The sequence below is a fragment of the Coturnix japonica genome, chromosome 32 (genome assembly GCF_054131305.1).
Source record: "Coturnix japonica strain WE chromosome 32, WE-NBRP24, whole genome shotgun sequence".
Taxonomy (NCBI): domain Eukaryota; kingdom Metazoa; phylum Chordata; class Aves; order Galliformes; family Phasianidae; genus Coturnix; species Coturnix japonica.
This window is the reverse complement of record NC_140694.1, coordinates 1,767,073-1,779,499: the sequence shown is the minus strand read 5'-3', so window position 1 is coordinate 1,779,499 and position 12,427 is coordinate 1,767,073. Positions and strand designations below refer to the sequence as shown.

At 35.7% G+C, this 12,427-nt stretch overlaps 1 protein-coding gene across 8 annotated transcripts in view; it reads left to right on the top strand.

Annotated features, from left to right (window-relative positions):
- LOC146755445 (rho GTPase-activating protein 32-like) overlaps positions 1-12,427 on the top strand; it is a 329,502-nt gene that overhangs the window by 134,025 nt on the left and 183,050 nt on the right. For 2 of the 8 annotated variants that reach the window (XM_085525573.1, XM_085525584.1), the window contains one exon: positions 5,703-5,844. The exons of the other annotated variants lie outside the window; for them this stretch is intronic. The gene's annotated coding sequence lies outside the window, so the exon portion shown is untranslated. The remainder of the gene's footprint in view (positions 1-5,702; positions 5,845-12,427) is intronic. 8 annotated transcript variants of the gene reach the window in all.

The window sequence follows — 12,427 nt, the reverse complement described above, 5'->3', positions numbered from 1 at the left end:
AATGGATATTTAGTCCATGACCCTTTTTTTTTTGTTTTTTCTTTTTCCCATTTTGCTTTTTCCTTTTTTTATTTGAGACTATTTTTCTCAGTAAGTAAACGAATGTTTGAAGCACTCTAACAGATGTTTTCTTATTTTACTCAGGTGGGTTATTTATGATGCATTAGTCTTTTATGTCATTTAATTTTGGCAGCTACATTCTGGACTAATTAGTACACTAGAGGGATCTCTAAATAGGAAGTGTGCGGGCAAGCAGTGGTTAAGTATCTGATGCCATATTGCAGAGTCCATCATGACTGAAGTGTCGGGCTGTGGCACACTTACTGTCACTGCATGTGGCATAATTGTGTTTTTGAAGCACTGCACTGTTACTGCTCTGCAATTTTTCATTGTTTGACTTTATAAAGGAAGCACAAAAGACCTCTTAAGCTGTGGTGAATTACAATTTGGAATAATTTACCCTATCTTGACTGAGTTACTTGCATAATCTATTGTGCTTATGTCTTGCCTGAAATGACTGGAGGTGTGTAAGCAAATGTATGTTCATACACACGTGTGCATGCATTTAATGCACAACTGAGATTCTGACGTCTTCTCTAACAGCTGAAATTACATTTTCCATGATGTAAAAAGTAAGAAGTATAGAAGTAAGGATTGTGCAAAGAAATGTCAAATTCATGCTATTGGGAATGCAGTGAACTTGGGTGACCACCAGCCCATGGTAGGAGGTTGGAAGGAGATGATCTTTAAGGTCCTTTTTCAGCCTGAGCCATTTTGTGACCTGCAGTGTGTGGTCAACATGTGTTAACTGGCTGAGTGCTCACACAGGAGATAACTGGGTATTGTTCACGACAGAACTGGGTGCTACTGCATGAATGAATAGCATGTTTTTCTGTTACTGTGTGACTGTGCATGAACTAGTTTGGCATCCATGCAGAAATCTGTTGGACACTCATGTGTGAATTGGGCTGTGATTGAACACTCATGCATGAACTAATGGGGTCTTCATGAAGGAACTTTTGGGAAACTCAAACATAAACTGCATGGGCATTTGAATATCAGTTAATTAGATTCTCATGCATGATTGGTCTCCTTCATTATTTCTCCCTTTGTTTTATACACCTGCTAAATCATTTCCCACTTTCACAATTAATACTTAATTATCTGACTACTAAAGAGGAGACACTAAGTTACACTAAGTGTGGAAAAAGTCTTCAAACTAGTTCTGCAAATGGCAGGAATAAAGGCAGCTTGTGTGGCTGTTGCCTTGCTGGGAAAACTTGAAGCAATTTATTCCTATATAAACATGCTATGCCACCTATGTGTTTCATTTATGGTGAGTTTTCTTTCATTCATCTTCGAATATATATACATATGCAAAAAGCAAAAGCTATTCCTCAGTTACTTGTAACTATGAAAACTGAAATAAATATTGTGCAAGTCTTTTCTAATGGCAGTATTGTAAGAATGAATAAATAAATCCAATTGTATTCGAAGAGCAATGATAATTTTTCCAGTTACTTTAGCAACTGGAAATGTAGATTTTACCTTATGAAACTGCATACACTTCCCTAAACCTTACTAATGCTTTAGTAAGATTATTTCACAGCTGAGAATCTGTTTTCCCAATGTAAGTGATGTGAGAGGTGCAGCAAATAATGGTTGTAAATAAGACTGAGTTCCTCAAGGAACTCTGGGATGTCAGTTTGGGGGTTTGTCTCTATGTTTTTTGGGGTGTTTTTTTGGAGCACCTGTGTATACATAATAATGGTAGGAGCTGATTTTTACTTTACATGTGGCTGAATCTTAGTGAGAGAGAGAAAATAGGATTGTGAGTGTGCTTCAGCAGGTGGAGGCTTCCTGCTGCTGGGAGCATGGGGCTCTATGGCCGCTGCCAAGGACTGAGCTGACAGCTTCACTGCAGCCCATTGTGGCCTTGTCTCCCCAGGCACCTGAAGTTTCCATGAAGAATAGAAAGAAGTGCACATTTTCAGGCAAATTATTTCTCATACTTGGGGATTTAGTGTGGGTGTGACTGTTTCTCTTTTCCAGTCCTTTTCTGACAATTAACTCACTCATAATTATTTATAGAAGCATATCAAATTACCTTGACAGAGTATGAATAAGTGATATGGGTAAAAATCCGTAACAAAAAATAGTGCTACTTTTGAGAATATAAATTCTTATGTGACATTAAACAAATAATATTTCTCTATTTTGTAAACCAAGTTTCACTTAATTGCAAATGAGGTTTTTTTTCTAGAAGGCTTAAAAATGCAGGTGGGAGGGAGAAATGACTGCAAGGTGTCAGAATAGTTGAGTTTTGCCTTAAAAACCACAGTGCAGTCCACTTAACTCTTGTCACTTTCAGAGAATCTTTTAGCCTAGTTGCATAAGGAGTGCATGAAAAAATGTGGTACCAGTTCTTTTGGAGTATTCATTATTTATGAAATGCGGAGAAAATGGTTAGAAATTATTGTTTCAGGGGATTTCCTGTAGCTATTCTGTTTTGTTGAAAGGGTTTTTTTTTTTTTTGTACTTGCTTAATTCAAAGATAAAAAGCAGAAGTTCTTTTTATTCTGACCTACATTTTAAAATAAGTTACTGCAATCCTTTTTATATATAAATGTGTGTATACACACACACACACATCTGTATATGTATAAGAAAAGTTTATTGGTTGAAAATATCTCATGTTTGTTTAATGTTAGCTTAAGATATGTGCTTCAAACTTTTTCTTTGCTTTGGCAGTGTTTTCTTATTTCACCTTTATTGTTGTCACCGTGAACATGAAGTGTGTTGCAGAAGTTAATTCTGTAAATGGGCTGTTTGAGATACAATCTGTATGGTGTTGTAGTTTGGGTTACATTTATAGTTGTCTTTTTTGATCGCTGAAGTGATCGCTGTGACTGTGCCAAACATTTAAGAAGGTATAAATAGAGTCCAGGTTGAAAACAGAAGGCAAGCTTATAAAAAATGTTATTTTATACTAATTTATAGATTCAGTGAAGTATAGAGCAAAGCCTTGCTGGGATCCCTTTCTTTTTTTAAATGGTCTGAGCTATAAATCATAAACTGCAGTATTACAAAATCGTTAGATAATTATTTTAAACGGGGAGAGGAGGAGAGGTGGGAGGTGGTCTTTGTGTTTGTTATGACTCATTTTACTTTCTAAGATTATTTCTGGACTCTTTCCCCTCCTCGTCCCGAACTCCAAGAATTTATATTGAATTTATATTCCTGGCATGGATGACTTGTTGTCTTTTAAGAGTAGATGCTTTTCTTTTTTTGTTCTCCCCCACCCCATTTGAAGATTGAGGTTATTAATATTTCTATGACTGGGAAAAATCAATCTTGAACTTCAGAGATGACAGATGCTTTATGCTGGTGTTTGAACTATTGGAAATGTGTATAATGGTGACAGAGGTGTTCATATCCAGAAGGATGAGAAGAAAAGAGTAATGCTTTTCCTAAGGGAAGAGTTTCACATTGAAGGCCCTGCTCCAGTACTTTGCCCTGCGCTGCATTAACAGTGAACCTTTGCTCTTGCTCTGCGTTTTCCATCCAACTAATTTAAGAAGGAAAAAGAAAAGGAAAGTTTCCTCATCTGTACTAAATGGGATCCTTTCCTTTCTCATTTTAACTAAGAATGAAATAGGTAGAGGATAATCTCAAGAAGGTAAATGCAGTTTTTCCTTCATGGTTCTGAAACCAAAGTTGTGATTTGCAGATAACCATTTTGCTTGGTTTTGTTGGGAACAGCAAAGAAAGTTCCTCACTGTGTTTCCTTCACCAGGATATTAAGAATATTTAGTATTTGAATATTCAGTCTATACAGCAGATTGAAAATGATCCTGCTTGCCTGTGAAATAATCTGTTCCTATACTGTGTGTCCTCAGTGTTGCAAATGGTGACAGGATGATTGGTTTTCTCATTCTACATTATTCTTTTTTTTTTTTTTTTTTTTTTTTTGGCTGTGAATAATATGATCTCAAATGAGATCCTGAGTCAGCTGGATCTTTTAAGTGGATTTAAATAGACCTTCTCCTTAGAGAACTCCCTAAAGAAAGTTAAAAGCCTTTTATGTTTTTCAAATGACAGGTTCTATTAGAACTAAAATTAGAATGCTTTATTTTTTGAACTAAAGACTCGGAGTAAAATAAGTCATAAATAAAAGTATTTTCTTCTGCTCTCCTTAGTGGCAGGTCCTTGCTTTCAGACTTGGTTTCAGTTGGTGGCTTTCTAACACATAGCAAACTGTGTCTTGCTCCCTGTAAAGTTCTGTTTCTCTCCTCCTCACCGCATTTTTCTCTGTCTGAATGGCACCCTGCTGTCCCCTTGTGCCTCCTCATCCTGAGCTTGGGGAACCTTCTCCACAGTGTGTGAAGTGCCCAAAGGAGGGAGCGCTATTTCCACTATTGTAAGGGGTTTCCCCCTAACCCTGTGGCTTTTTCAAATAGCATAAATTGTCGTACCAATCTAACATACAGTGAAATTAAAATATTTATGACATGTTAAATCATTTATCCTTGTTTTATTAGCTCACAGGAGGTTCTGTTGTGTTCTAGATGATGAAGTCGTAATTGGCAAGGTTTCCTATTTTGATGTGGATAGAACTCACTAAATCTTCCCAGCTCTGGTTCACTGCAGTAAAGGATTTTTTCTTTTTGAAGTAACGATTACCTTGGATACATCATTTTCCTCTTCATTTCTATCATCTGCTCAACTTCAACTTTTGTTTAAGAATGCTTTCCTTACTCTGCTTTAAGAATGTGGGATCATTTTTAACTCTTAAACCTTTTCTACAAAATACTCCTGTATTTTCTGTGGCAGATTTATGTATTTTGCCAATGCTGGACTTCTCCATTGGGATGAAAATAGATCCCAAGTTCCCAAGTACAAGAAAAAAGAATTTGCTGTTGGTTTATAAATCTGTTGGAGTTATGATGTATTCTCAGGATTATTCCCTGTGAATTTTTGCTGCAGTTATTCAGCAGAACTCACTGAGATACTGGTACAGTAGGTTGTAAACTTTGAAGGCTTAATCTTGTCTTTTGGAAATGTTTATGATGCAACATAGGAATATTCAGATAAAAGTCTTGTTGTTGGGGCATCCCGGTAAGTTGGCAGAAGAATCCTTTCTGTTGCAAATGGTAACGGCTTAGTGCTGGATCTGATCTGTGACCGTAAAAGTCATGCTCTTAGATCACTGATAGGAAAAACAGATGTTAGACCCTCCCGATCAGTTTGCCATCTGTTGCTGCACAGCAGCGGGGGATGAGGGAGAGAAGTGCGAGCAGCAGCCCTGAGCAGGCAGGGTGCAGCAGGAGCACAGGAGGTGCTGCAGTGCTGAGGTTGTGTGCAGCTGCTGGGGAGGCCATGGGGAGCAGGTAGAAACATCCTGAAGGAAATGGGGCTATGGAGAGCCTGTGCTGGAGCAGAGTTTCTATCTGATGAACTGCAACACGTGGGCAGGACCCATGCTGGAACTGGAGGATGGTGGAAGGAGTAGCGGAGGAGCTGTTGTGGAGTGACCACAGCTCATGTTCTCCATCCCTTCTGCATGGCTTGGTCAGAGGAGTCAGAAGTGAAGGAGTGAATCTGAACCTAGAAAAAGATGAGAGGGAGGTGGAGGTGTTTTAAATTGATTTGCATTTCTTACTTTCTAAGTCTGTTTTAATTTCTCCCCTGGTCTTATTAAGGAGGGAAGTGAGTGACTGGGAAGTGCCGGGCTGCTGGCCAGAGTTAACCCACCACTGTGTGCTATTGAAGTAGTGAAGCCATGAACAGGAGAAGATACAGAAAACTGTAATCAGACTCTGTTGCTCATATATATCTGTCAAGGTATGTCTTTTTCTTTCAGAAGAAAAGAAGTTTTGCTAACCAGTACTTTTGTTTTCTTTTAAGACTTCTCTTTTTAAGTGGTGCAGGTGCTGAATTACTTGGTAAATCTCTAAAGATGTGTACGTTTATAGACACACACACATGCACACATATAGATACGTATGTGTATATACTTGTTTTAGTCCTATCCAATATAAATAAATCAGAAGTTGATCCGAAGTTATCTGTAGACTCTGAATGATCTTGGTTTTCTTCCAGCGGTTCTTTTTTGCTCATTGAGATATTAGTTAACATGACTGCAGGCAACAGGGTATACTTCACCATGGAGGCTTCACAGACTATCATTTGTTTCAGGTAGTTCAGATTCGAAGTATAGCACAAATGATCAATGTTTCAAGCTCTTCTTTATCATTAAAGTCATTTATACTTTAGAAGGAAAGTTTTCGCTCAGTAATTACTAATTTATTGCAAGGAGTCAATGTACTGGACTATTGATAACACATCTACTGCCTCTTGTAGCTCTGGAATTAGCAGAAAAATCTCAATATAAGCTTTTCACAGAAAGCTTGGTATTCTTCTCTCCTTTCCCTCTTCACTCAGTCTTACTTATTGTAGAGTTCATACACAAAGAACCCACACAACTATGTGTGTGTCAATCTTTCCAGTTAGATCAGTTGGACAGATGGCTACCTGGATTTTCTACCTGCAGTGAAGACTCTCTTTGTCTGAAGCTTTGTTTAGCAAATAGAAAAATAAAACAAAAGTAGTAGTACAGTAAAGCAGCAGTTATATGTTCCCAGAAATTGTTATACAACATATAAGCATTCCAGGATTTCTTTATGGAAGGGCATGAGATTTGTTGTAAGACATAAATATTAAGATGATTATTTATTTACTGTCTATTGATGAGTACTATTTTCTAAATACAGTATTTAATCAAAAGTCTTGCTGAAATGAGGCAGTAAAAATTAGATTTGTTGTGATGAAAGTTTACAGAATGTACAGCTTACATAGATTTATGATATAAATGTATAGGCATATAATTATGCCTTATCTTCTAACTCTAGTGATTCTGATTAGAATGTTTTTAATTACAGTTCTTACTAATTATTTATTACCTGACACAAATTATGGGCTCATGTGACTGAGTTATTGTGGGGGGAATTGCACACTGTTGTAGTTAATGCATATTATTATTTGTGTTAATTGTGAAATTAATTTGCAATTATTTTATCCTAAACAGAAATACACTGGAATGGGCAATACTCTGCTTTTATGTTCTAATAGACCACTTTTAGTTTAGGGCCCAACTGAGCTAATGCGTTTCAAACTTGCATTCTGTAGAGCGAGTGAGATAGCAGGGTAAGTATGAAAAATAGCTTTCCAAGAAAGATGTAGAAAATGAGGAATATATTGATACATTGAGCGTATTAGGTCCTAGTAATTTTACTTGATAAATATGCAGTTTAACAATGAAGTTCTATTTACATATATATGTTTGTCTACCTAGTAATGAAAACTTAATCTCAGTGATTCATTCCATGTGCAGAGGTTATAAAAATGATCTTTATTTTTTCATAGTTTCGTGCGGGTTGGACAAAATTATTATATTATTATATAAAATTATAAATTTATATTTTTTATATTTTTATATTTTTATAAAATATTTTTATTTTATTTTATTTATTATATTTTTATAAATTTTTATATTTTTATATTTATATATATATAATTTTATATATTTTATATATAAAATATTATATATTTTATATATAATTATATAAATTATATAAAATACAATTTATTTTTGTACCTTTCATCAAAAATTTTTCTATAGAGGAAGATATTTTTCTGTGTTCTCTATACTATATTTTTCCCTTTCAACCCTGTTGTTAACTCCACTGTTTTAGTGAGTGTTCAAATACTTAAGGTAGTAATTTGCTGTGCAAATGTATCATCTGACTCACATTGAGTTGTTTCCTGGTGTTGGTTCCCTTTGCTTCATGTACGCTTGCAAGTCAGACACAATTCAGCCAGACTGCCCCTCTGCTGCTGCCTGTCACACGGCAACAAAATATGATGGGATATTGGTGGGAAGGTTCAGCCTCTATTGTCATCCCACCAACATCTGCCTCTGATATTGTAGGCCAGCATCATAAAACAGGAGGCTGTTTGGAGCAGCCTTCATATTTTCTGAACTGTAATGAACTAAATCACGCTAAACAAAATAGAGAAATTAAGTGATGTTGAAACTGAACCAGTTTCAAATTGCTGGAGAGCACTGGAAAAGGAGATGGAATAATAGTATGTATTTTCTGCACAGCTTCAGCATCAGCAGCTACTCTAGTTTGTGAATTAACTTTGTATTCAATATTTTGTCATGTACATTAGGTGTTACAGTGCATGAAATGAATACATAGTCACATACCAGTAGTTGCAGCTCCAAGTAATGATCGACAATAGTGCCTCTAGCTAGCTAACACTTTTTCCTATGAAATATTTTCTGCATGACCACATCACATGGCAGCAGGCAGCAATGGAATTTATGAACTAGCTGGAGCTATCAGGGCTAGTGAGAAAGCAATACGGAAAGATGCATGCTAAAATCTACAAAGAGAAGGGAAAGAGAAAAGGGAGGAAGTAAGCGAAGGAAAAATAGCTATCCTGGAAAAGCTGTCACTATTTCATTTAGTTATTTTTAAACCCAGCAGCCTTACATCAGTTTAAATTGATGCCATTACGTTTTTTAAATGTTCTGCTTTTCCTAAATATAACCTCCAGTTGAGGTTATATTCTTATTTCTTCTTATTTAGCTAAAAAAAAAACAAAAAAAACAAAAACAACAAAAAAAACAAACAAAAAAAAACCCAAAAAAACCACACACTTAAAAACGAAGCAAACAAAGACCTCTTAGAAAAACAATATTCTGGCTTTATGTCAGTTCAGAAGCGAGGTTTGTTTGCAATGCTGGCAGGTAGGAACGTTCAGATACTTTTATCAGGTCAAGTGCTTTGCTCAAGTCAAGTCAAAAAAGATTGACTGAAGAGAATTCAACTTTTTCCTCACGTTTTAGTGACTTGAAATAAGTCTCTGCACAATGTTCTTTTTACCTCAACTGGAATACTGTGTATAGTGTTGTACTCATCAGAAGAATGATGAAATTGACAGCTGGACCAAGATCAACAAAGGGCCCTCAGGTTGGTCAGGGAAGGGCATACGCTGTGGGAAAGCTTTGAGACCCATAAGCAACAATCATAGAATCAATTACACAGATTGGAAAAGACCTCAAACATCATCAAGTCCAACCTCTGCCTAACCGTAGTACCCTAATGTCAGAGAATTCCTACACAATGTAGGGTATTATAACCTAAACTGATCTAAATCCTTTTGATTGGACCCTGTTCACTCCAGAGAAGTATTCACTGGAGTTAAACTTCAGCTCTAATATATCAGGTGAGTTTCTTACTCATCTGTGTATGGCTTGAATGCTTTCTGCCTCAAAAACTATTGATTTTTGCATAGAAAGTGAAAGGCTTTTAACATGGGATTAAACTGATGGTCAGAGCGTGGCTGAGGAGGAAGGAACAGACAATCTACATTGTTTGCATTTTGTTTGCTTTTTTTATTTGAGCTCTACTGCAAAGAATGTACTGGAATATTCAAAGAAAGATGCATAAGAAATAGTGCTAGATCAACATGCGGATGCTGACAATGTTATTTGCCAAAGACAGTCTTATTTGCAAATAATAGCCCTTCTGTAAATGACAGTTTCCCACGCTTGGCCTTTCTCCATTGTTTCCAAAAATTAGTAAAAGAAGCAGAGTTCAATGAAAACACAGATTTGAATAACTGAATCTAAATGCACTCAGAATAGCTAGAGAAGTATTAAAAATAAATCTTGATATATATTCAGGCCCATTATATTAATATGTGTGCCTTAGCCTTGGCTAAGTCAGCCAAGTGTTATAAAAGAAATTTCAAGTGGGTCACAACGTTGCTAGGTTATGTGAATCTGAGCTAACTTTGGCTCGTCTCTTTTTAATATACTTGATCCAAACAGAGATAATTAAAAGAAAAAAAAAGTGAAGCTCCCTAATACCATTTGATATCACATCTATACTTGTCATATAAATACAATGCCTGTCTCATTTTTATTCAAATAGCAATCAATCAAAATTGGCGTTTGACAGGATTTTGACTATTTCTTATAATAACTAATAGTTCTTTTTTAACGTTTCCCAGTGGAGGAAAAAAAAGTAAGTGTGGGGGAGGGGGACGGAGAGAAATAGAAATGCTGAAAATAATTTCCATTTTTACCCTTGAAATGACTAAGGAATTTTAAATATCTGTTAATTTTCATATAAAACCACAACCTGTCAAGGCCCGCTGTGGAGTCATACACATAGGCTCCATAGGAGCTACACATACAATGAGATCTCAGAATTTCGATGTTAAAAAACACAACCAAATCTGTTAATGGAGGATGCTGGGCATAGCAATCTGTTATCACAGTGTATAGCGTTGGTTGGGCACTCCTCAAGGCTGCTCTGGTGACTTGCAGTAAGGAAATGTAATTTTACATTGACCAACAAATTAGTATTGGTGGTAATGCTTTAACAGTAGTCGTAACCTGAAAAGCTTCTGTAATGAAACAGTGCATATTTTTCGTCTCACTAATAATGCCTGTATGCTTGAACAAAACAAAGTATGACACAGTTTTATAGTTAAGAAAGGGGTATTTAGAGTAACAAGAATTATTTTTTCCTAAAATGTTTGAAATAAAGCATGTATCATAATGCAGTTTAGAATTTAAACAGTTTTAAAATGTTAAAATTAATGCCTTCAGTGCTCACTACTGATTTTCTTATTGAGTTACTTGGTGAAGTTTCAATTGGATAATTCTAAGGCAAGATGTAGCTCTTCTGTTTTGTCATCTGTGACCTTTAAATGCTTGCACTCCATTAAATATTGAAGAGGTTAAAAGGTTTTTTAGAAGAGATAAATTCACTTTTGGTCAAAGTTAAGTGAGTCAGATATCATTGGCCCCATGGAACCCATAGCTTTGTTGGAGCCACTGCTGCACCCTCTCATAAGGTGAAGAATGCTGTCATATTTCTTGCATAACCAAAACCTCTCCCCATAATAACAGCACATTGGCATTGACTTAGGCACTTTATTCAAATACATGGTGTATAAGTGCTTCTGCACCTTGTAGGAGCAGAGATGGGGTATGCTGGAGTTCGTGGGACATGTCTGTCCTCTTCTGCTCATATGTAGAAAGAAGCAAAATATTCTTTCCCAGTTCACTTAAGAATCAAAGGCATCAATTCATTTAATAAGCTTACGGGAATATGTGACAATGGTAGCAAAAGAAAAGTTCATCAAACATACGAGCATGGATCGTAAACACGTCTCCTTTGCTGCTACCAAAAGCAGATATTTCACTAGAAGGAGTCTGTGGCATGGAAATGGTTAGAATGTATTTCAGGTTTCTGTAACTATTTTATTACTGGAAAAATCTTCCTTTTGACAACTGAATCACATGATAATCCCTTTTGTAAGCATAGAGATTTTTCTGAAACTTTGTGATGCTGTTTGAGTCTATCAGCATAAACTCTTTATACAGCAATCGTTTAGGTTTTAAGCCAGAATTATTTCTGGTTAATGCGTAAAAGGAGGGGAAAAAGCATTTTTAATGTAACATTTCTAAAATAGCCAAAGGTAGTAAGATAAAACAGTGTGCTATTAATGGTAATCGTGGAAATGTTTTTCACAGTACACTCTGCCAAATGTTTTTTGTTTCATTCAATAATGATGAATCTTTCTCGTATTATGGTATGGACTCTTTCTTTCTTTTGTTATAGATCTGCAAGAAACAAGATAATAAATCTAGTGTTAGCTCAGAAAGGAATACTGCCAGAAGTGGAAGAGTCTCATAATGAAATTGTGTTTGCAAATGATATTTCTCTGTGGTACTCAAAACCTTCTGCTGACTTCTCCTGTTTTGCTCTTATTCTGATCATGTTTATGTAAAGAGGCACCTTTAAAAATAAGAGCAATCATTAATTGCTACTTGTAATAAATCTTTTAGGAATAGACAAAGTTATTGATATACATTGCACTCAAAGGGCTTTTAATATTTTTGTGCACAAGTGATAATGGGTTGGAAAAACCAAGTTGAAAAGACTTATCACTAAACTGGTGATTAATCAAATGGCTCTGGTAATATGTCTTATATACGCTGTCTGTAATGTTCAGTTTATGACATCTTAAGATCTCAGTATCTGATTTATTCTTCCAGTAATCAGTGTTCTGGTCCTTTCATTTCTCTAATGTAGAGAAATGTCATTGTTTTTCCTGAATTACTGGTATTTTAAAATCATGCTTCTGTCAATCAAGGTAATATCAAGGATTTTTATTTTAGATAGTGATATAACTATAGAATTACCAGCGTGCATTGATGTTTGTATGTTACTGAAGTCTGAAGCAGAATGTATTTTGTATGAATTGGTACTTCTTAGGTATTTATAGTAGAAATGACATCAGAAATCATCATACGAGATTGCATCTGAACGTTAATGAT